We start from the raw sequence: 21,323 nt of genomic DNA on the forward strand, positions 1-21,323 counted from the left end.
GTACCAAGATATGAGGCGGGATCAAAGAAGGAGGCAGAATCAAAAGAGAAGATAAGCTCAGCCGCCCCAGAATAGAGACCCTGGAGAAGTACAAGCTGGGCAGCCAGTAACTGACTCGAAAAGGTCAGACAGTGTAGAACTGTGCCTCCAGAGGTCTGCTTTCGTAGAAATGGCCAACCAAGGAAAGACTCTCACACTAACACAGTAAACTAATGGCTGCATTTACAATAAACATCAAATGGTGAAAAGATATTTGCGTGTGTGTGACTTTTCTGATGGAAGGGAGGGAAAAAAGAGAAGAGGTGGGCACTGGAGATTGAAGGGATATGGGGTCCCGAGTGGTTGGGGAACAGACCCTCATGTCCCCAGTTAGCCAGAGAGTAGAGGTCTGGATTGGGTCAGGAGTCTGCCCTGAAGATGGATAACCTTGCTTAACACTTGATTTCAAGGGCAAGGTGTAGTGGTATGGTGTTACAGCCTTTGTTTGGGGTGTGGAATGACATTAAGGTCTAGATTGCCAGACCCAGAAAGGAAGAGGTTGTCACATAGGTGTGGTGAATGGGAAAGTGCCCCCGAGAAAGGTAGGCAGAAATGACCTCCTGGCCACCTACCTCATAAAAGGGATTGTTGCATCACTCGCCTATGCTGTTGGCTAAAGTTGCTCATAAGGCACGAAGTGCTGATACACCTAAAACCCACAAATAGCACTCCCAGGGAGTACAATAATGTTTGGAGGGAACAAACCAAATAATGATTAGGACACCTTTTTGCTAAGAAAATTTTGGAAGCAATGTATACCCAAAGGAAGAGCAGTGATGGTGGCCCAATCCCAGTGCACGTTACAAACAGGATCACCACTCACAAAGAATTTTCTTTTCCCCCCCGGGGGGCACTATGCAGGTTGTGGAAGCATGGTTCCCTGAACAGCGATTGAACCCGTGCCCTTCTAGGGAAAGCACGGAGTCCTAACCACTGGACAGTCATGGAAGTGTGTACAGTGAAATTTTACATAAGTACTAACATAAGACTGAGTAAAAGCTGGTCTTTTATTTATCACCATACCCTAAGATTTCAAAATGACTACACTCGTAAAACATTCTTCCCCAATAACGTGTTTTTTTAGTACAAATTCTACAACTTTATCATGGTTTAAAAGGAAGAGTACGAGATATTTAAGTTGGTGTTAACTTTCATTTTGAAATGTTTTAAAATGTCCAAGGAATAGCCAAACAATTATGGAAATACATAAGGCAGTCTCTGACCATAAGAATCCTGCGTGTCTTCAGAAAGCTTTTTAGACAGAACTAAAACACAGACTTTCCCAATAGGCATCAAACGAGTTGAGTTCAGATTTTAACTCAACGATATGTTATCTTTTATCTGGACTGCAGCTCCCTAATTAAATCTTACTAGCATTCTAACTCCTGGGAGACCCCAGTGATGATTCACAGACAGTCAATGAATGTGATTTAAAATCAATAAAATTGAAAGACCCCCTGGGTGTGCAGTCCTTTCTTTCCGATTTTCTTTTTTTGAGTTCTTTTTTCTAAATTCATTTATTTTGATTTGAGGCTAATTACGTTGCAATATTGTAGTGGTTTTTGCCAAACATTGACATGAATAAGCCATGGGTGTCCATGGGTTCCCCATCCTGAATCCTCCCTCCCACCTCCCTCCCCATCCCATGCCTCAGGGTCATCCCAGTGCACCAGCCCTGAGCACCTAGTCTCATGCATCAAACCTGGACTGGTGATCTGGTTCACATAGAATAATATACATGTTTCAATGCTCTTCTCTCCAATCATCCTACCCTCGCCTTCTCCCACGGAGTCCAAAAGACTCTTCTATACAACTGTGTCTCTTTTGCTCTCTCGCACATAGGGTCATCATTGCCATCTTTCTAAATTCCATATATATGTGTTAGTGTACTGTATTGGTGTGTTTCTTTCTGACGTCCTTCACTTAATATAAGAGGCTCCAGTTTCATCCACCTCATTTCAACTGATTCAAAAGTATTCTTTGTCATGGATGAGTTACATTCCATTGTGTATATGTACACCAGCTTTCTTATCCTTTATTCAGCTGATGGACTTCTAGGTTGCTTCCATGTCCTGGCTATTATTCACAGTGCTGCGATGAACATTGGGGTACACGTGATTCTTTCAATTCTGGTGTCCTCGGTGTGCATGCCCAGCAGTGGGATTCCTGGGTCATATGGCAGTCCTATTTTCAGTTTTTTAAGGAGCCTCCACACTATTCTCCGTAGTGGCTGTAATCAATTGCATTCCCACCAACAACGTGAGAGGGTTCCCTTTTCTCCACACCCTCTCCAGCATTTATTGTTTGTAGACTTTTGGGTAACAGCCATTCTGACCAGCGTGAGAGGGTACCTCAAGGTCGTCTGGATTTGCATTTCTCTGATAATGAGTGATGTTGAGCATCTCTTCATGTGTTTGTTAGCCATCTGTATGTCTTCTTTGGAGAAATGTCTGTTTAGTTCTTCGGCCCGTTTTTTGAATTCGTCATTTCTTGCTCTGCAATTGAGCTGTGGGAGCAGCTTTTATATTTTTGAGATTATTTCTTGGTCAGCTGCTTTGTTTGCTCTTACTTCCTCCCATTCTGAAGGCTGTCTTTTCACCTTGCTTATGCTTTCCTTTGTTGTGTAAAAGCTTTTGAATTTAATTTGGCCCTATTCATTTACTTGTGCTATTTTGCTATATAATTTGGTCCTGTTCATTTATATCAATTACTCTGGGAGGTGGGTCATAGAGTATCCTGCTGTGATTTATGTCAGAGACTGTTTTGCCTATGTGTGCCTCTAGGAGTTTTATAGTTTCTGGTCTTATGTTTCGATCTTTAATCCATTTTGAATTTATTTTGTGTATGGTGTTAAACAGTGTACTAGTTTCATTCTTTTACAAGTGGTTGACGATTTTTCCCAGCACCTCATCTTAAAGAGGTTGTTTTTTCTCCATTGTCTATTCTTGCCTCCTTTGTCAAATATAAGGTGTCCATAGGTGCGTGGGTTTATCTCTGGGCTTTCTATTTTGTTTCTTGATCTGTATTTCTGCCTCTGTGCCAGTACCATACTGTTTTGATGACTGTAGATTTGTAGTAGAGCCTGAAGTCAGGTAGGTTGTTTCCTTCCGTTCCATTCTTCTTTGGCAAGGTTGCTTTGGGCTATTCCAGGTTTTCTGTATTTCCATACAAACTGTGAAGCTATTTGTTCTAGTTCTGTGAAAAATACCATTGGTAGCTTGATAGGGATTGCACTGAATCTATAGATTGCTTTGTGTTGTGTACTCATTTTCACTATATTGATCATTCTGATCCATGAACATGGTATATTTCTCCATCTGTCTGTGTGATCTTTGATTTCTTTCATCAGTGCTTTACAGTTTTCTATGTATTGGTCTTTTCTTGGATCATCCAAACAGCAAGAGAGTTCAGAAAAAACATCTATTTCTGCTTTATTGACTATGCCGAAGCCTTTGACTGCATGGACCACAATAAACTGTGGAAAATTCTGGAAGAGACGGGAATACCAGACCACCTGACTTGCCTCTTGAGAAACTTGTATGCAGGTCAGGAAGCCACAGTTAGAGGTGGACATGGAACAACAGCCTGGTTCCAAATAGCAAAAGGAGTATGTCAAGGCTGTATATTGTGCCCCGACTCATTTAACTTCTATGCAGAGTACAACATGAGAAACGCTGGGCTGGAAGAAGCACACGCCGGACTAAAGATTGCCGGGAGAAATATCAATAACCTCAGATATGCAGATGACACCACCCTTATGGCAGAAAGTGAAGAGGAACTAAAAAGCCTCTGCATAAAAGTGAAAGAGGAGAGTGAAAAAGTTGGCTTAAAACTCAACATTCATAAAACGCAGATCCTGGCATCTGGTCCCATCACTTCATGGGAAATAGACGGGGAAACAGTGGAAACAGTGTCAGGCTTTCTTTTTTGGGCTCCAAACCCACTGCAGATGGTGACTGCAGCCATGAAAGGGAAAGACGCTTACTCCTTAGAAGAAAAGCTATGAACCACCTAGACAGTGTATTAAAAGGAAGAGACATTACTTTACCGACAAAGGTCCATATGTCAAAGCTAAGTTTTCCCTATAGTCATCATGTATGCATGGGAGAGTTGGACCATAAAGAAAGCTGAGCACTGAAGAACTGATTGTTTGATCTGTGGTGTTGGGGAAGACTCTCGAGAGTCCCTTGGATTGCAAGGAAGTCAATGCAGTCAATGCTAGAGGAAATCAGTCCTGAATATTCCTTGGAAGGACTAATGCTGAAGCTCCAATACTTTGGCCATCTGAGGCAAAGACTGGCTCATTTATTTTTTTTTTTTTTTTTTTTTAAATTTTATTTTATTTTTAAACTTTACATAACTGTATTAGATTTGCCAAATATCAAAATGAATCCGCCACAGGTTTACATGTGTTCCCCATCCTGAACCCTCCTCCCTCCTCCCTCCCTATTCCATCCCTCTGGGTCGTCCCAGTGCACCAGCCCCAAGCATCCAGTATCGTGCATCGAACCTGGACTGGCAACTCATTTCATACATGATATTTACATGTTTCAATGCCATTCTCCCAAATCTTCCCACCCTCTCCCTCTCCCACAGAGTCCATAAGACTGTTCTATACATCAGTGTCTCTTTTGCTGTCTCGTACACAGGGTTATTGTTACCATCTTTCTAAATTCCATATATATGCGTTAGTATACTGTATTGACTGGCTCATTTAAAAAGACCCTGATGCAGGGAAAGACTGAAGGTCAGAGGAGAAGGGGACGACAAAGGATGAGATGGTTGGATGGCATCACCATCTTGATGGGCTTGAATTTTAAGCAAGCTCTGGGAGTTGGTGATGGACAGTGAAGCCTGATGTGCTGCAGAAAATAGGGTCTCAGAGAGTCAGAATTCACTGAGCCATTGAACGGAACTGATTGCAATTGGGAAAGTGTTTTGAGCACAGATCCTGACATGTCTGAAAGTAGAACAGAAAAAGAAGTTTCTTTAACATGGAAGTATGAGTAGGGTCAGCAGGAACTCTGTGTGTGTGTGTGTGTGTGTGTGTGTGTGTGTGTGTGATGGGGCCAGTAGGGGGATGGATGAGCTGACAGCATGATGGGGCTTTTTTACAGCAATTGTTTCTCTCTGATAGTGAGCTGATTCTCAGAATGAGCTGTTAAGGGAGACTGAAAAGTTTGAATCTTAGCGCTTGCTCAAGTTTGGGCGAAAGCTGAAGTTCAGAGGAGAGAAGCTTGGCTAAAGTTGAGCCAAGCCGAGTCAGCGTGTATTTTATGGATAATTGTGAGCACTTGGCCAGTCTCTGCCGTTGTTTAAGAGAGGCAAAGTCTGTCCTTAGACAATACCGTTGTTATTCAAATTGCAAGTCCATGTGCCTGACGCAGAAGGAGGCCCATCAAAACTTAACCTTTAAGTTTGGAACAGAGGAAGGTTGATTAAAGATTCATACAAGGAGATGGGTGGTTCATGCCCTAAGACCCCAAAGTTAGTAAAAGTTTTCAGTAAGTGCATGTAGAATTAAATGTTAGGGAGAGTGGTGGTAAGTTGCTGCAGACTTCTTGGTGTCATACACTTTGTGCTTAAGGTTAGGTCATGGTCAGGTAATGAGGTTCCTATAAACCTCTACTAGATGAATGTTATTCTCTGTCATGACAAGAAAGGGCAATCTCAAGGCACATCTTTCACCCTGCAATGTCCCAGTGCTGGTTAAGGGGAAGTAGATCTCAGCCAGCAGCTCCTTCAGTGCCAGGTTTCCACACTCTGCCCAGCCGTCATCCCTGACGGAGACAGGCATCCAACATCATAGGTCCTCAGGGTCCGTCCTCAGGGCACCCATAGGGGGAGACCAGTTCTCACAGACTGAGACCCAGAAAGAAAACCACTGCTAGAAGGTCGCAGCGACAGGGATGCGGGAGAGGTTCACTGCTCCTCAAGGCTTTGGCCAAGGCTAGTGGAGGGCCTTAGTGAGGGCTATGGAGGGCTACAACATCTAGTCCCCAGTGTATTCCCTGGGCCCTCCAGCTCACCCACTGGCCCAAGTCTGCGTGAGCTCCAGGGCCTCCAGAATGAGGCCTGAATCTGCCTCTTATCTCAGTCTCCTCCTGATGACCGCCACACCACCCTTGACTTAATCACTTTCCCAATGGCCCCCTCATTGATAGTAAGTAACCTGTGGGCAGGGCCCACTGTGGTGCTGACCAACAGCTAAGCAGGACAACTAATGGTCACTCATTGACAGTTTGCTGCTTGTGAATGGGGCCCTCTGAGGCACCAAACAATGTTTGAACAGCACCTGTTGCCTAGGGACAGGATGGCTTGAAATGAAGCACACCAATGGCTTCCTGTTAAGGGCTGTGCTCCTCCTGCTCTGTTCCACTGCAAAGAGTATAAGAATCACTGTGAATTTAAGGTTTGTCAAAGGAGTTTTCAGGGTGGGCTGAACTTCACATTCTTGTTGGCTTTGAACTATTTATACTATATGCTGAGCATGTGATCAAGTGGCAGCTGTTGGAGAGGCATAGAGATGACAGCACTGGTGACATCTACGCCTGGGAATATAATGAAAAGTATGATATGCAAAAGTTAACTAATTATGTGAAATCAAATCTGAGGTCGGAAATGAGTCAATCAAAATGATTCCAGCACTCTGGACCCAAAGTGTCCTTATGTAACAGAGCACAGCCCTTCGCAGGTAGCCATTGCTGTGCCTTATTACTCTGCATCCTGTTACTAGGCAACGGGGCTTGCTCAGCCATTGGTCAGTGTCTCATTGTCCCCACCTACAAGCAACCAACTATCATTGAGCTACTGCAGGTACTTGTCCTGCTCAGCTCTTGGTCAGGCCTGCAATGGGCCCTACCTACTGATAACTGACAAGGAGGAATGACTGGTGAAATGATTTAGTCAAGACTCAGTGGTAGAGTGGTGAACTGATTTTGACTTTGAGCACTTTCCTTAAAAAATTAATAATAATAATAATAATAATAATCAGGAATGTATTTCTGATAGATGGGGCAAGTTGAGTTTCCTGGCTCAATATGAGAGTTGACGTGTCCCAACAAAATTTAGTGGAGGATACATGTAGAAGTGTCTTTGTTCTGATGTGTACTCTGAGGGAGACTGTGTATTAAACTTTGGGCAACAGACTGAGCATTCACCAAGTCTGGGGGTCGTTAAAGCTCATGACAGGAGATAAAACACCCAACCTGTTCTTAATTACCCTTTTCCACCTTAAGTGCTTGCTCTTAAGTTCCTTAAGCCCCTCAGGAACCCCCAACAGGCAGAAGGTGGGCTAGAGATGAAGTGATTACTCTGAGAGGCTGAAGTGGGACAGAAAGTGTTTGGCAGATGTTTACAGAGGGATGAAGGAGGCAGGAGTGTTGAAGTGGCACATATAAGTCAAAGGATAAAGGGAACTGAAAGGAAGTTTGAAGGTCATGAGGAGAAACACCATGGCCCTGAATCACCACTGCCCAGAATTAGACACACAGAGGTGTGAGCAGTGGAGAAGTTATAAAATGGCCTCCCTCAGCATCCACTAGCCATTGTTGATGGGCACAGGGGTACATTGTTATGTCAAAGCCCCCCAAGATGCTATTGGCTGGGGTGGTGCCTAACTGACCAATCAGATTGAAGGGTGTGGCTCCTCATTGTCCTGAAAGGTTATAAATAGGGAGACCAGAGGCAGAGATTCTAGGTTAGGCCACTTCTTGGCATCATCCTGACTAAGGTAATCAGGAACCCACGGCAGTCAAGAAGAGTTACAAGGCGGTTTGCCTCAAGGATGAATGGACAAAAGAAGACCATTTGTCAACGGAAGTACCGAGGCAGTGTGGAAGTAAGATGATTCCAACTAAGCTCCCCATGTTCTCCATTGACTTTGCTGCCCCAAACCTCTACCCACCCTTGCCTGGAACAAAAGCCCTCATTAACCCACATCCCTTTTTCATGAAATCTGCCTTCCAACTCCGCTTTTTTCTTTCCTAAAATCTCATACCCTTGTCCTGTCTTTCCAGGCACGAAATATGACCATGAGGGTCAGAAGACCTCTTCAAGGAACCTTGAGAAAGAAAATCCGACCATATGCCACTCAGTCGAAGAAGGTGAAGTCAAGCAGAAAACCCAACTGTTTTCTCCGTTCCTGTGCACGTAAGAAACTGAATCAAAGCCGTAAAAGGTACCAAAATATGATGCGGGATCAAAGAAGGAGGCAGAATAAAAAGAGAAGATAAGCTCAGCCGCCCCAGAATAAGAGACCCTGGAGAAGTACAAGCTGGGCAGCCAGTAACTTAATTGAAAAGGTCAGACAGTGTAGAACAGTGCCTCAAGAGGTCTGCTTTCGTAGAAATGGCCAACCAAGGAAAGACTCTCACACTAACATAGTAAACTGATGGCTGCAATTACAATACACATCAAATGGTGAAAAGATATTTGCGTGTGTGTGAATTTTCTGATGGAAGGGAGGGAAAGAAGAGAAGAGGTGGGCACTGGAGATGGGAGGAATATGGGGTCCCGAGAGGTTGGGGAACAGACCCTCGGGTCCCCAGTTAGCCAGAGAGTAGAGGTCTGGATTGGGTCAGGACTCTGCACTGAAGATGGATAACCCTGCTTAACACTTGATTTCAAGGGCAAGGAGTAGTGGTATGGTGTTACAGCCTTTGTTTGGGGTGTGGAATGACATTAGGGTCTAGATTGCCAGACCCAGAAAGGAAGAGGTTGTCACATAGGGGAGGTGAATGGGAAAGTCCCCCCGAGAAAGGTAGGCAGAAATGACCTCCTGGCCACCTACCTCATAAAAGGGATTGTTGCATCACTCGCCTATGCTGTTGGCTAAAGGTGCTCAGAAGGCACGAAGTGCTGATACACCTAAAACCCACAAATAGCACTCCCAGGGAGTACCATAATGTTTGGAGGGAACAAACCAAATAATGACTAGGACACCTTTTTGCTAAGAAAATTTTGGGAGCAATGTATTCCCAAAGGAAAAGCAGTGGTGGTGGCCCAATCCCAGTGCACGTTACAAACAGGATCACCACTCAGAGAGAATTTTCTTTTCCCCCCCGGGGGGCACTATGCAGGTTGTGGAAGCATGGTTCCCTGAACAGCGATTGAACCCGTGCCCTTCTCGGGAAAGCACGGAGTCCTAACCACTGGGCAGTCATGGAAGTCTGTACACTGAAATTTTACATAAGTACTAACATAAGACTGAGTAAAAGCTGATCTTTTAATTATCACCATACCCTAAGATTTCAAAATAACTACACTCATAAAACATTCTTCCCCAATAAAGTCTTTTGGTAGCCCAAATTCTACAAGTTTATCATGGTTTAAAAGGAAGAGTACGAGATATTTAAGTTGGTGTTAACTTTCATTTTGAAATGTTTTAAAAGGTCCAAGGAATAGTCAAACAATTATGGAGATACATAAGGCAGTCTCTGACCATAAGAATCCTGTGTGTCTTCAGAAAGCTTTTTAGACAGAACTAATACACAGAGTTTCACCACAGGCATCAAACGAGTTGAGTTCAGATTTTAACTCAGCGATATGTTATCTTTTATCTGGACTGCAGCTCCCTAATTAAATCTTTCTGGCACTCTAACTCCTGGGAGACCCCAGTGATGATTCACAGTCAGTCACTGAATGTGATTTAAAATCAATAAAAGTGAAAGACCCCCTGGGTGTGCTGTCCTTTCTTTCCGTTTTTCTTTTTTTGAGTTCTTTTTTCTAAATTCATTTGTTTTGATTTGAGGCTAATTACGTTGCAATATTGTAGTGCTTTTTGCCATACATTGACATGAATCAGCCCTGGGTGTCCATGGGTTCCCCATCCTGAATCACCCCTCCCACCTCCCTCCCCATCCCATGCCTCAGGGTCATCCCAGTGCACCAGCCCAGATCACCTAGTCTCATGCATCAAACCTGGACTGGTGATCTGGTTCACATAGAATAATATACATGTTTCAATGCTCTTCTCTCAAATCATCCTTCCCTCGCCTTCTCCCACGGAGTCCAAAAGACTCTTCTATACATCTGTGTCTCTTTTGCTCTCTCGCATATAGGGTCATCATTGCCATCTTTCTGAATTCCATATATATATATATGTTAGTGTACTGTACAGTTGTGTTTCTCTCTGACGTCCTTCACTCTGTATAAGAGGCTCCAGTTTCATCCACCTCATTCGAACTGATTCAAACGTATTCTTTGAAATGGATGAGTTACATTCCATTGTGTATATGTACACCAGCTTTCTTATCCTTTAGTCAGCTGATGGACTCCTAGGTTGCTTCCATGTCCTGGCTATTATTCACAGTGCTGTGATGAACATTGGGGTACACGTGATTCTTTCAATTCTGCTGTCCTCAGTGTGCATGCCCAGCAGTGGGATTCCTGGGTCATATGGCAGTTCTATTTTCAGTTTTTTAAGGAGCCTCCACACTATTCTCCGTAGTGGCTGTACTCAATTGCATTCCCACCAACAACGTGAGAGGGTTCCCTTTTCTCCACACCCTCTCCAGCATTTATTGTTTGTAGACTTTTGGGTAACAGCCATTCTGACCAGCGTGAGAGGGTACCTCAAGGTCGTCTGGATTTGCATTTCTCTGATAATGAGTGATGTTGAGCATCTCTTCATGTGTTTGTTAGCCATCTGTATGTCTTCTTTGGACAAATGTCTGTTTAGTTCTTCGGCCCGTTTTTTGAATTCGTCATTTCTTGCTCTGCAATTGAGCTGTGGGAGCAGCTTTTATATTTTTGAGATTATTTCTTGGTCAGCGGCTTTGTTTGCTCTTACTTCCTCCAATTTTGAAGGCTGTCTTTGCACCTTGCTTATACTTTCCTTTGCTGTGCAAAAGCTTTTGAATTTAATTTGGCCCTATTCATTTACTTGAGCTATTTTGCTATATAATTTGGTCGTGTTCATTTATATCCATTACTCTGGGAGGTGGGTCATAGAGTATCCTGCTGTGATTTATGTCATAGAGTGTTTTACCTATGTTTGCCTCTAGGAGTTTTATAGTTTCTGGTCTTATGTTTCGATCTTTAATCCATTTTGAATTTATTTTGTGTATGGTGTTAGACAGTATTCTAGTTTCATTCTTTTACAATGGTTGACCATTTTTCCCAGCACCTCTTCTTAAAGAGGTTGTCTATACTCCATTGTCTATTCTTGCCTCCTTTCTCAAATATAAGGTGTCCATAGGCGCGTGGGTTTATCTCTGGGCTTTCTTTTTTGTTTCCTTGATCTGTATTTCTGCCTCTGTGCCAGTACCATACTGTTTTGATGACTGTAGCTTTGTAGTAGAGCCTGAAGTCAGGTAGGTTGATTCCTCCAGTTCCCTTCTTTTTGGCAAGGTTGCTTTGGGCTATTCCAGGTTTTCTGTATTTCCATACAAACTGTGAAGCTATTTGTTCTAGTTCTGTGAAAAATACCATTGGTAGCTTGATAGGGATTGCACTGAATCTTTAGATTGCTTTGTGTTGTGTACTCATTTTCACTATATTGATCATTCTGATCCATGAACATGGTATATTTCTCCATCTGTCTGTGTGATCTTTGATTTCTTTCATCAGTGCTTTACAGTTTTCTATGTATTGGTCTTTTCTTGGATCATCCAAACAGCAAGAGAGTTCAGAAAAAACATCTATTTCTGCTTTCTTGACTATGCCGAAGCCTTTGACTGAGTGGACCACAATAAACTGTGGAAAATTCTGGAAGAGACGGGAATACCAGACCACCTGACATGCCTCTTGAGAAACTTGTATGCAGGTCAGGAAGCCAGAGTTAGAGGTGGACATGGAACAACAGCCTGGTTCCAAATAGCAAAAGGAGTATGTCAAGGCTGTATATTGTGCCCCGACTCATTTAACTTCTATGCAGAGTACAACATGAGAAACGTTGGGCTGGAAGAAGCACATGCTGGACTCAAGATTGCTGGGAGAAATATCAATAACCTCAGATATGCAGATGACCCCACCCTTCTGGCAGAAATTGAAGAGGAACTAAAAAGCCTCTTCATGAAAGTGAAAGAGGAGAGTGAAAAAGTTGGCTTAAAACTCAACATTCAGAAAACGCAGATCATGGCATCTGGTCCCATCACTTCATTGGAAATAGAAGGGGAAACAGTGGAACCAGCGTCAGGCTTTATTTTTGGGGCTTCAAAACCACTGCAGATGGTGACTGAAGCCATGAAAAGGAAAGACGCTTACTCCTTGCAAGAACAGCTATGACCCACCTAGACAGTGTATTCAAAGGAAGAGACATTACTTTACCAACAAAGGTCCATATGTCAAACCTAAGTTTTCCCAACAGTCACCATGTATGCATGGGAGAGTTGGAACATAAAAATGCTGAGCACTGAAGAACTGATTGTTTTGAACTGTGGTTTTGGAAAAGACTCTCGAGAGTCCTTTGGATTGCAAGGAAATCAATGCAGTCAATGCTAGAGGAAATCAGTCCTGAATATTCATTGGAAAGGGTAATGCTGAAGTTCCAATACTTTGGCCATCTGAGACAAAGACTGACTCTTTGGAAAAGACCCTGAGGCAGGGAACGATTGAAGGCCAGAGGAGAAGGGGATGACAAAGGATGAGATGGTTGGATGGCATCACCATCTTGATGGGCTTGAATTTTAAGCAAGCTCAGGGAGTTGGTGATGGACAGTGAAGCCTGATGTGCTGCAGACAATAGGGTCTCAGAGAGTCAGAATTGACTGAGCCATTGAACGGAACTGATTGCAATTGGGAAAGTGTTTTGAGCACAGATCCTGACATGTCTGAAAGTAGAACAGAAAAAGAAGTTTCTTTAACATGGAAGTACGAGTAGGGTCAGCAGGAACTCGTGTATGTGTGTGTGTGTGTGTGTGTGTGTGATGGGGCCAGTAGGGGGATGGGTGAGCAGACAGCATGATGGGGCTGTTTTACAGCAATTGTTTCTCTCTGATAGTGAGCTGATTCTCAGAATGAGCTGTTAAGGGAGACAGAAACGTTTGAATCTTAGTGCTTGCTCAAATTTGGGCGAAAGCTGAAGTTCAGACGAGAGAAGCTTTGCAAAAGTTTAGCCAAGCCGAGTCAGCGTGTATTTTATGGATAATTGTGAGCACTTGGCCAGTCTCTGCCGTTGTTTAAGAGAGGCAAAGTCTGTCCTTAGACAATACCGTTGTTATTCAAATTGCAAGTCCATGTGCCTGACGCAGAAGGAGGCCCATCAAAACTTAACCTTAAAGTTTGGAACAGAGAAAGGTTGATTAAAGATTCATACAAGGAGATGGGTGGTTCATGCCCTAAGAACCCAAAGTTAGTAAAAGTTTTCAGTAGGTGCATGTAAAATTAAATGTTAGGGAGAGTGGTGGTAATTTGCTGCAGACTTCTTGGTGTCATACCCTTTGTGCTTAAGGTTAGGTCATGGTCAGGTAATGATGTTCCTATAAACCTCTAGTAGATGAATGTTATTCTCTGTCCTGACAAGAAAGGGCAGTCTCAAGGCACAGCTTTCACCCTGCAATGTCCCAGTGCTGGTTAAGGGGAAGCAGATCTCAGCCAGCAGCTCCTTCAGTGCCAGGTTCCCACACTCTGCCCAGCCGTCATCCCTGACGGAGACAGGCATCCAACATAATAGGTCCTCAGGGTCCGTCCTCAGGGCTTCCTTATGGGGAGACCAGTTCTCACAGACTGAGACCCAGAAAGAAAACCACTGCTAGTAGGTCGCAGCGACAGGGATGCGGGAGAGGTACACTGCTCCTCAAGGCTTTGGCCAAGGCTAGTGGAGGGCCTTAGTGAGGGCTATGGAGGGCTACAATATCTAGTCACCAGTGTATTCCCTGGGCCCTCCAGCTCACCCACTGGCCCAAGTCTGCGTGAGCTCCAGGGCCTCCAGAATGAGGGCTGAATCTGCCTCTTATCTCAGTCTCCTCCTGATGACCTACACACCACCCTTGACTTAATCACTTTCCCAATCGCCCCCTCATTGATAGTAAGTAACCTGTGGGCAGGGCCCACTGTGGTGCTGACCAACAGCTAAGCAGGACAACTAATGGTCACTCATTGACAGTTGGCTGCTTGTGAATGGGGCCCTCTGAGGCACCAAGCAATGTTTGAGCAGCACCTGTTGCCTAGGGACAGGATGGCTTGAAATGAAGCACACCAATGTCTTCCTTTTAAGGGCTGTGCTCCCCCTGCTTTGTTACACTGCAAAGAGTATAAGAATCACTGTGAATTTAAGGTTTGTCAAAGGAGTTTTCAGGGTGGGCTGGACTTCACATTCTTGTTGGCTTTGAATTATTTATACTATATGCTGAGCATGTGATCAAGTGGCAGCTGTTGGAGAGGCATAGAGATGACAGCACTGGTGACAGCTATGCCTGGGAATATAATGAAAAGTATGATATGCAAAAGTTAACTAATTATGTGAAATCAAATCTGAGGTCGGAAATGAGTCAATCAAAAAGATTCCAGCACACTGGACCCAAAGTGTCCTTATGTAACAGAGCACAGCCCTTCGCAGGTAGCCATTGCTGTGCCTTATTACTCTGCATCCTGTTCCTAGGCAACAGGGCTTGCTCAGCCATTGGTCAGTGCCTCATTGGCCCCACCCACAAGCAACCAGCGATCACTGAGCTACCTGCAGATACTTGTCCTGCTCAGCTATTGGTCAGCTCTGCAATGGGCCCTACCTACTGATAACTGACAAGGAGGGATGACTGGGGAAATGATTTAGTCAAGACTCAGTGGTAGAGTGGTGAACTGATTTTGACTTTGAGCACTTTCCTTAAAAAATTAATAATAATAATAATAATAATAATAATCAGGAATGTATTTCTGATAGATGGGTCAAGTTGAGTTTCCTGGCTCAATATGAGAGTTGAAGTGTCCCAACAAAATTTAGTGGAGGAGACATGTAGAAGTGTCTTTGTTCTGATGTGTACTCTGAGGGAGACTGTGTATTAAACTTTGGGCAACACACTGAGCATATACCAAGTCTGGGGGTCGTTAAAGCTCATGACAGGAGATCAAACACGCAACCTGTTCTTAATTCCCTTTTTCCACCTTAAGTGCTTGCTCTTAAGTTCCTTAAGCCCCTCAGGAACTTCCAACAGGCAGAAGGAGGACAGGAGATGAAGTGATTACTCTGAAAGGCTGAAGTGGGACAGAAAGGGTTTGGCAGATGTTTACAGAGGGATGAAGGAGGCAGGAGTGTTGAAGTGGCACATATAAGTCAAAGGATAAAGGAAACTGAAAGGGAGTTTGAAGGTCATGAGGAGAAACACCATGGCCCTGAATCACCACTGCCCAGAATTAGACACACAGAGGTGTCTGCAGTGGAGAAGTTATAAAATGGCCTCTCTCAGCATCCACTAGCCCATGTTGATGGGCACAGTGGTACATTGTGATGTCTAAGCCCCCCAAGATGCTGTTGGCTGGGGTGGTGCCTAACTGACCAATCAGATTGAAGGGTGTGGCTCCTCATTGCCCTGAAAGGGTATATATAGGGAGACCAGAGGCAGAGATTCTAGGTTAGGCCACTTCTTGGCATCATCCTGACTAAGGGAATCAGGAACCCACGGCAGTCAAGAAGAGTTACAAGGCGGTTTGCCTCAAGGATGAATGGACAAAAGAAGACCCTTTGTCAACGGAGGTACCGAGGCAGTGTGAAAGTAAGATGATTCCAACTAAGCTCCCCAGGTTCTCCATTGACTTGGCTGCCCCAAACCTCTACCCACCCTTGCCTGGCACAAAAGCCCTCATGAGCCCACATCACTTTTTTCAAGAAATCTCCCTTCCAACTCCGCTTTTTTCTTTCCTAAAGTCTCATACCTTGTCTTGTCTTTCCAGGCACGAAATATGACCATGAGGCTCAGAAGACCTCTTCAAGGAACCTTGAGAAGGAAAATCCGACCGTATGCCACTCAGTCGAAGAAGGTGAAGACAACCAGAAAACCAAACTGTTTTCCCTGTTCCTGTGCACGTAAGAAACTGAATCAAAGCCGTAAAAGTTGCCAAAATATGAGGCGGGATCAAAGAAGGAGGCAGAATCCAAAGAGAAGATAAGCTCAGCCGCCTCAGAATAAGAGACCCTGGAGAAGTACAAGCTGGGCAGCCAGTAACTGACTCGAAAAGGTCAGACAGTGTAGAACTGTGCCTCCAGAGGTCTGCTTTCGTAGAAATGGCCAACCAAGGAAAGACTCTCACACTAACATAGTAAACTGAAGGCTGCAATTACAATAAACATCAAATGGGGAAAAGATATTTGCGGGTCTGTGAATTTTCTGATGGAAGGGAGGGAAAGAAGAGAAGAGGTGGGCACTGGAGATGGGAGGGATATGGGGTCCCGAGAGGTTGGGGAACAGAATCTCGGGTCCCCAGTTAGCCAGAAAGTAGTGGTCTGGTTTGGGTCAGGAGTCTTCACTGAAGATGGATAACCCTGATTAACATTTGATTTCAAGGGCAAGGAGTAGTGGTATGGTGTTACAGCCTTTGTTTGGGGTGTGGAATGACATTAGGGTCTAGATTGCCAGACCCAGAGAAGAAGAGGTTGTCACATAGGGGTGGTGAATGTGAAAGTTCCCCCGAGTAAGGTAGGCAGAAATCACCTCCTGGCCACCTACCTCATAAAAGGGATTGTTGCATCACTCGCCTATGCTGTCGGCTAAAGGTGCTCAGAAGGAATGAAGTGCTGATACACCTAAAAACCACAATTAGCACTCCCAGGGAGTACAATAATGTTTGGAGGAAAAAAACAAAATAATGACTAGGACACCTTTTTGCTAAGAAAATTTTGGGAGCAATGTATTCCCAAAGGAAGAGCAGTGGTGGTGGCCCAATCCCAGTGCACGTTACAAACAGGATCACCACTCACAGAGAATTTTTCTTTCCCCCCGGGGGGCACTATGCAGGTTGTGGAATCTTGGTTCCCTGAACAGCGATTGAACCCGTGCCCTTCTAGGGAAAGCACAGAGTCCTAACCACTGGACAGTCATGGAAGTCTGTACAGTGAATTTTTACATAAGAACTAACATAAGACTGAGTAAAAGCTCGTCTTTTAATTATCACCATACCCTAGGATTTCAAAATAACTACACTCATAAAACATTCTTCCCCAATAAAGTCTTTTGTTAGTCCAAATTCTACAAATTTATCATGGTTTAAAGAAAGAGTACGAGATACTTAATTTGGTGTTAACTTTCATTTTGAAATGTTTTAAAAGGTCCAAGGTATAGTCAAACAATTATGGAGATACATAAGGCAGTCTCTGACCATAAGAATCCTACATGTCTTCAGAAAGCTTTTTAGACAGAACTAAAACACAGACTTTCCCAATAGGCATCAAACGAGTTGAGTTCAGATTTGAACTCAACGATATGTGATCTTTTATCTGGACTGCAGCTCCCTAATTAAATCTTTCTGGCACTCTAACTCCTGGGAGACCCCAGTGATGATTCACAGTCAGTCACTGAATGTGATTTAAAATCAATAAAAGTGAAAGACCCCCTGGGTGTGCTGTGCTTCCTTTCCGTTTTTCTTTTTTTTGAGTTCTTTTTTCTAAATTCATTTATTTTGATTTGGGGCTAGTTACGTTGCAATATTGTAGTGGTTTTTGCCATACATTGACATGAATCAGCCATGGGTGTCCATGGGTTCCCCATCCTGAATCCCCCCTCCCACCTCCCTCCCCATCCCATGCCTCAGGGTCATCCCAGTGCACCAGCCCTGAGCACCTAGTCTCATGCATCAAAACTGGACTGGTGATCTGGTTCTCATAGAATAATGTACATGTTTCAATGCTCTTCTTTCCAATCATCCTACCTTCGCCTTTTCCCACAGAGTCCAAAAGACTCTTCTATACATCTGTGTCTCTTTTGCGCTCTCGCATATAGGGTCATCATTGCCATCTTTCTAAATTCCATATATATGTGTTAGTGTACTGTATTGGTGTGTTTCTTTCTGACATCCTTCACTCTGTAGAAGAGGCTCCAGTTTCATTCACCTCATTCGAACTGATTCAAACGTATTCTTTGTAATGGATGAGTTACATTCCATTGTGTATATGTACACCAGCTTTCTTATCCTTTAGTCAGCTGATGGACTTCTAGGTTGCTTCCATGTCCTGGCTATTATTAACAGTGCTGCGATGAACATTGGGGTACACGTGATTCTTTCAGTTCTGGTGTCCTCGGTGTGCATGCCCAGCAGTGGGATTCCTGGGTCGTATGGCAGTTCTATTTTCAGTTTTTTAAGGAGTCTCCACACTATTCTCCGTAGTGGCTGAACTCAATTGCATTCCCACCAACAACGTGAGAGGGTTCCCTTTTCTCCACACCCTCTCCAGCATTTATTGTTTGTAGACTTTTGGGTAACAGCCATTCTGACCAGCGTGAAAGGGTACCTCAAGGTCGTCTGGATTTGCATTTCTCTGATAATGAGTGATGTTCAGCATCTCTTCATGTGTTTGTTAGCCATCTGTATGTCTTCTTTGGAGAAATGTCTGTTTAGTTCTTTGGCCCGTTTTTTGAATTCGTCATTTCTTGCTCTGCAATTGAGCTGTGGGAGCAGCTTTTATATTTTTGAGTTTATTTCTTGGTCAGCGGCATTGTTTGCTCTTACACCCTCCCATTCTGAAGGCTGTCTTTTCACCTTGCTCATACTTTCCTTTGTTGTGCAAAAGCTTTTGAATATAATTTGGCCCTATTCATTTACTTGGGCTATTTTGCTATATAATTTGGTCCTGTTCATTTATATCCATTACTCTGGGAGGTGGGTCATTGAGTATCCTGCTGTGATTTATGTCAGAGAGTGTTTTGCCTATGTTTGCCTCTAGGAGTTTTATAGTTTCTGGTCTTATGGTTCGATCTTTAATCCATTTTGAATTCATTCTCTGTATGGTGTTAGACAGTGTTCTAATTTCATTCTTTTACAAGTGGTTGACCATTTTTCCCAGCACCTCTTCTTAAAGAGGTTGTCTATACTCCATTGTCTATTCTTGCCTCCTTTGTCAAATATAAGGTGTCCATAGGCACGTGGGTTTATCTCTGGGCTTTCTCTTTTGTTTCCTTGATATGTATTTCTGCTTCTGTGCCAGTACCATACTGTTTTGGTGACTGTAGCTTTGTAGTAGAGCCTGAAGTCAGGTAGGTTGATTTCTCCAGTTCCATTCTTCTTTGGCAAGGTTGCTTTGGGCTATTCCAGGTTTTCTGTATTTCCATACAAACTGTGAAGCTATTTGTTCTAGTTCTGTGAAAAATACCATTGGTAGCTTGATAGGGATTGCATTAAATCTATAGATTGCTTTGTGCTGTGTACTCATTTTCACTATATTGATCATTCTGATCCATGAACATGGTATATTTCTCCATCTATCTGTGTGATCTTTGATTTCTTTCATCAGTGCTTTACAGTTTTCTATGTATTGGTCTTTTCTTGGATCATCCAAACAGCAAGAGAGTTCAGAAAAAAACATCTATTTCTGCTTTATTGACTATGCTGAAGCCTTTGAGTGCGTGGACCACAATAAACTGTGGAAAATTCTGGAAGAAACGGGAATACCGGACCACCTGACCTGCCTCTTGAGAAACTTGTATGCAGGTCAGGAAGCAACAGTTAGAGGTGGACATGGAACAACACCCTGGTTCCAAATAGGAAAAGGAGTATGTCAAGGCTGTATATTGTGCCCCGACTCACTTAACTTCTATGCAGAGTACAACATGAGAAACGCTGGGCTGGAAGAAACACACGCTGGACTCAAGATTGCCGGGAGAAATATCAATAACCTCAGATATGCAGATGACACCACCCTTATGGCAGAACGTGAAGAGGAACTAAAAAGCCTCTGGATGAAAGTGAAAGAGGAGAGTGAAAAAGTTGGCTTAAAACTCAACATTCAGAAAACGCAGATCATGGCATCTAGTCCCATCACTTCATGGGAAATAGATGGGGAAACAGTGGAACCAGTGTCAGGCTTTCTTTTAGGGGCTCCAAAACCACTGCAGATGGTGACTGCAGCCATGAAAGGGAAAGACACTTACTCCTTGGAAGAAAAGTTATGACCCACCTAGACAGTGTATTAAAAGGAAGAGACATTACTTTACCGACAAAGGTCCATAAGTCAAAGCTAAGTTTTCCCAACAGTCATCATGTATGCATGGGAGAGTTGGACCATAAAGAAAGCTGAGCACTGAAGAAGTGATGGTTTTGAACTGTGGTGTTGGGGAAGACTCTCGAGAGTCCCTTGGATTGCAAGGAAATCAATGCAGTCAATGCTAGAGGAAATCAGTCCTGAATATTCATTGGAAGGACTAATGCTGAAGCTCCAATACTTTGGCCATCTGAGGCAAAGACTGGCTCATTGGAAAAGACCCTGATGCAGGGAAAGATTGAAGGCCAGAGGAGAAGGGGACGACAAAGGATGAGATGGTTGGATGGCATCACCATCTTGATGGGCTTGAATTTTAAGCAAGCTCTGGGAGTTGGTGATGGAGAGTGAAGCCTGATGTGCTGCAGACAATAGGGTCTCAGAGAGTCAGAATTGACTGAGCCATTGAACGGAACTGATTGCAATTGGGAAAGTATTTTGAGCACAGATCCTGACATGTCTGAAAGTAGAACAGAAAAAGAAGTTTCTTTAACATGGAAGTATGAGTAGGGTCAGCAGGAACTCTGTGTGTGTGTGTGTGTGTGTGTGTGTGTGTGTGTGTGTGTGTGTGTGATGGGGCCAGTAGGGGGATGGATGAGCAGACAGCATGATGGGGTTGTTTTACAGCAACTGTTTCTCTCTGATAGTGAGCTGATTCTCAGAATGAGCTGTTAAGGGAGACAGAAAAGTTTGAATCTTAGCGCTTGCTCAAGTTTGGGCGAAAGCTGAAGTTCAGAGGAGAGAAGCTCGGCTAAAGTTTAGCCAAGCCGAGTCAGCGTGTATTTTATGGATAATTGTGAGCACTTGGCCAGTCTCTGCCGTTGTTTAAGAGAGGCAAAGTCTGTCCTTAGACAATACCGTTGTTATTCAAATTGCAAGTCCATGTGCCTGACGCAGAAGGAGGCCCATCAAAACTTAACCTTAAAGTTTGGAACAGAGAAAGGTTGATTAAACATTCATACAAGGAGATGGGTGGTTCATGCCCTAAGACCCAAAAGTTAGTAAAAGTTTTCAGTAAGTGCATGTACAATTAAATGTTAGGGAGAGTGGTGGTAAGTTGCTGCAGACTTCTTGGTGTCATACCCTTTGTGCTTAAGGTTAGGTCATGGTCAGGTAATGAGGTTCCCATAAACCTCTACTAGATGAATGTTATTTTCTGTCC

Source organism: Bubalus kerabau, chromosome X (assembly GCF_029407905.1).
Source record: "Bubalus kerabau isolate K-KA32 ecotype Philippines breed swamp buffalo chromosome X, PCC_UOA_SB_1v2, whole genome shotgun sequence".
NCBI classification, from domain to species: domain Eukaryota; kingdom Metazoa; phylum Chordata; class Mammalia; order Artiodactyla; family Bovidae; genus Bubalus; species Bubalus kerabau.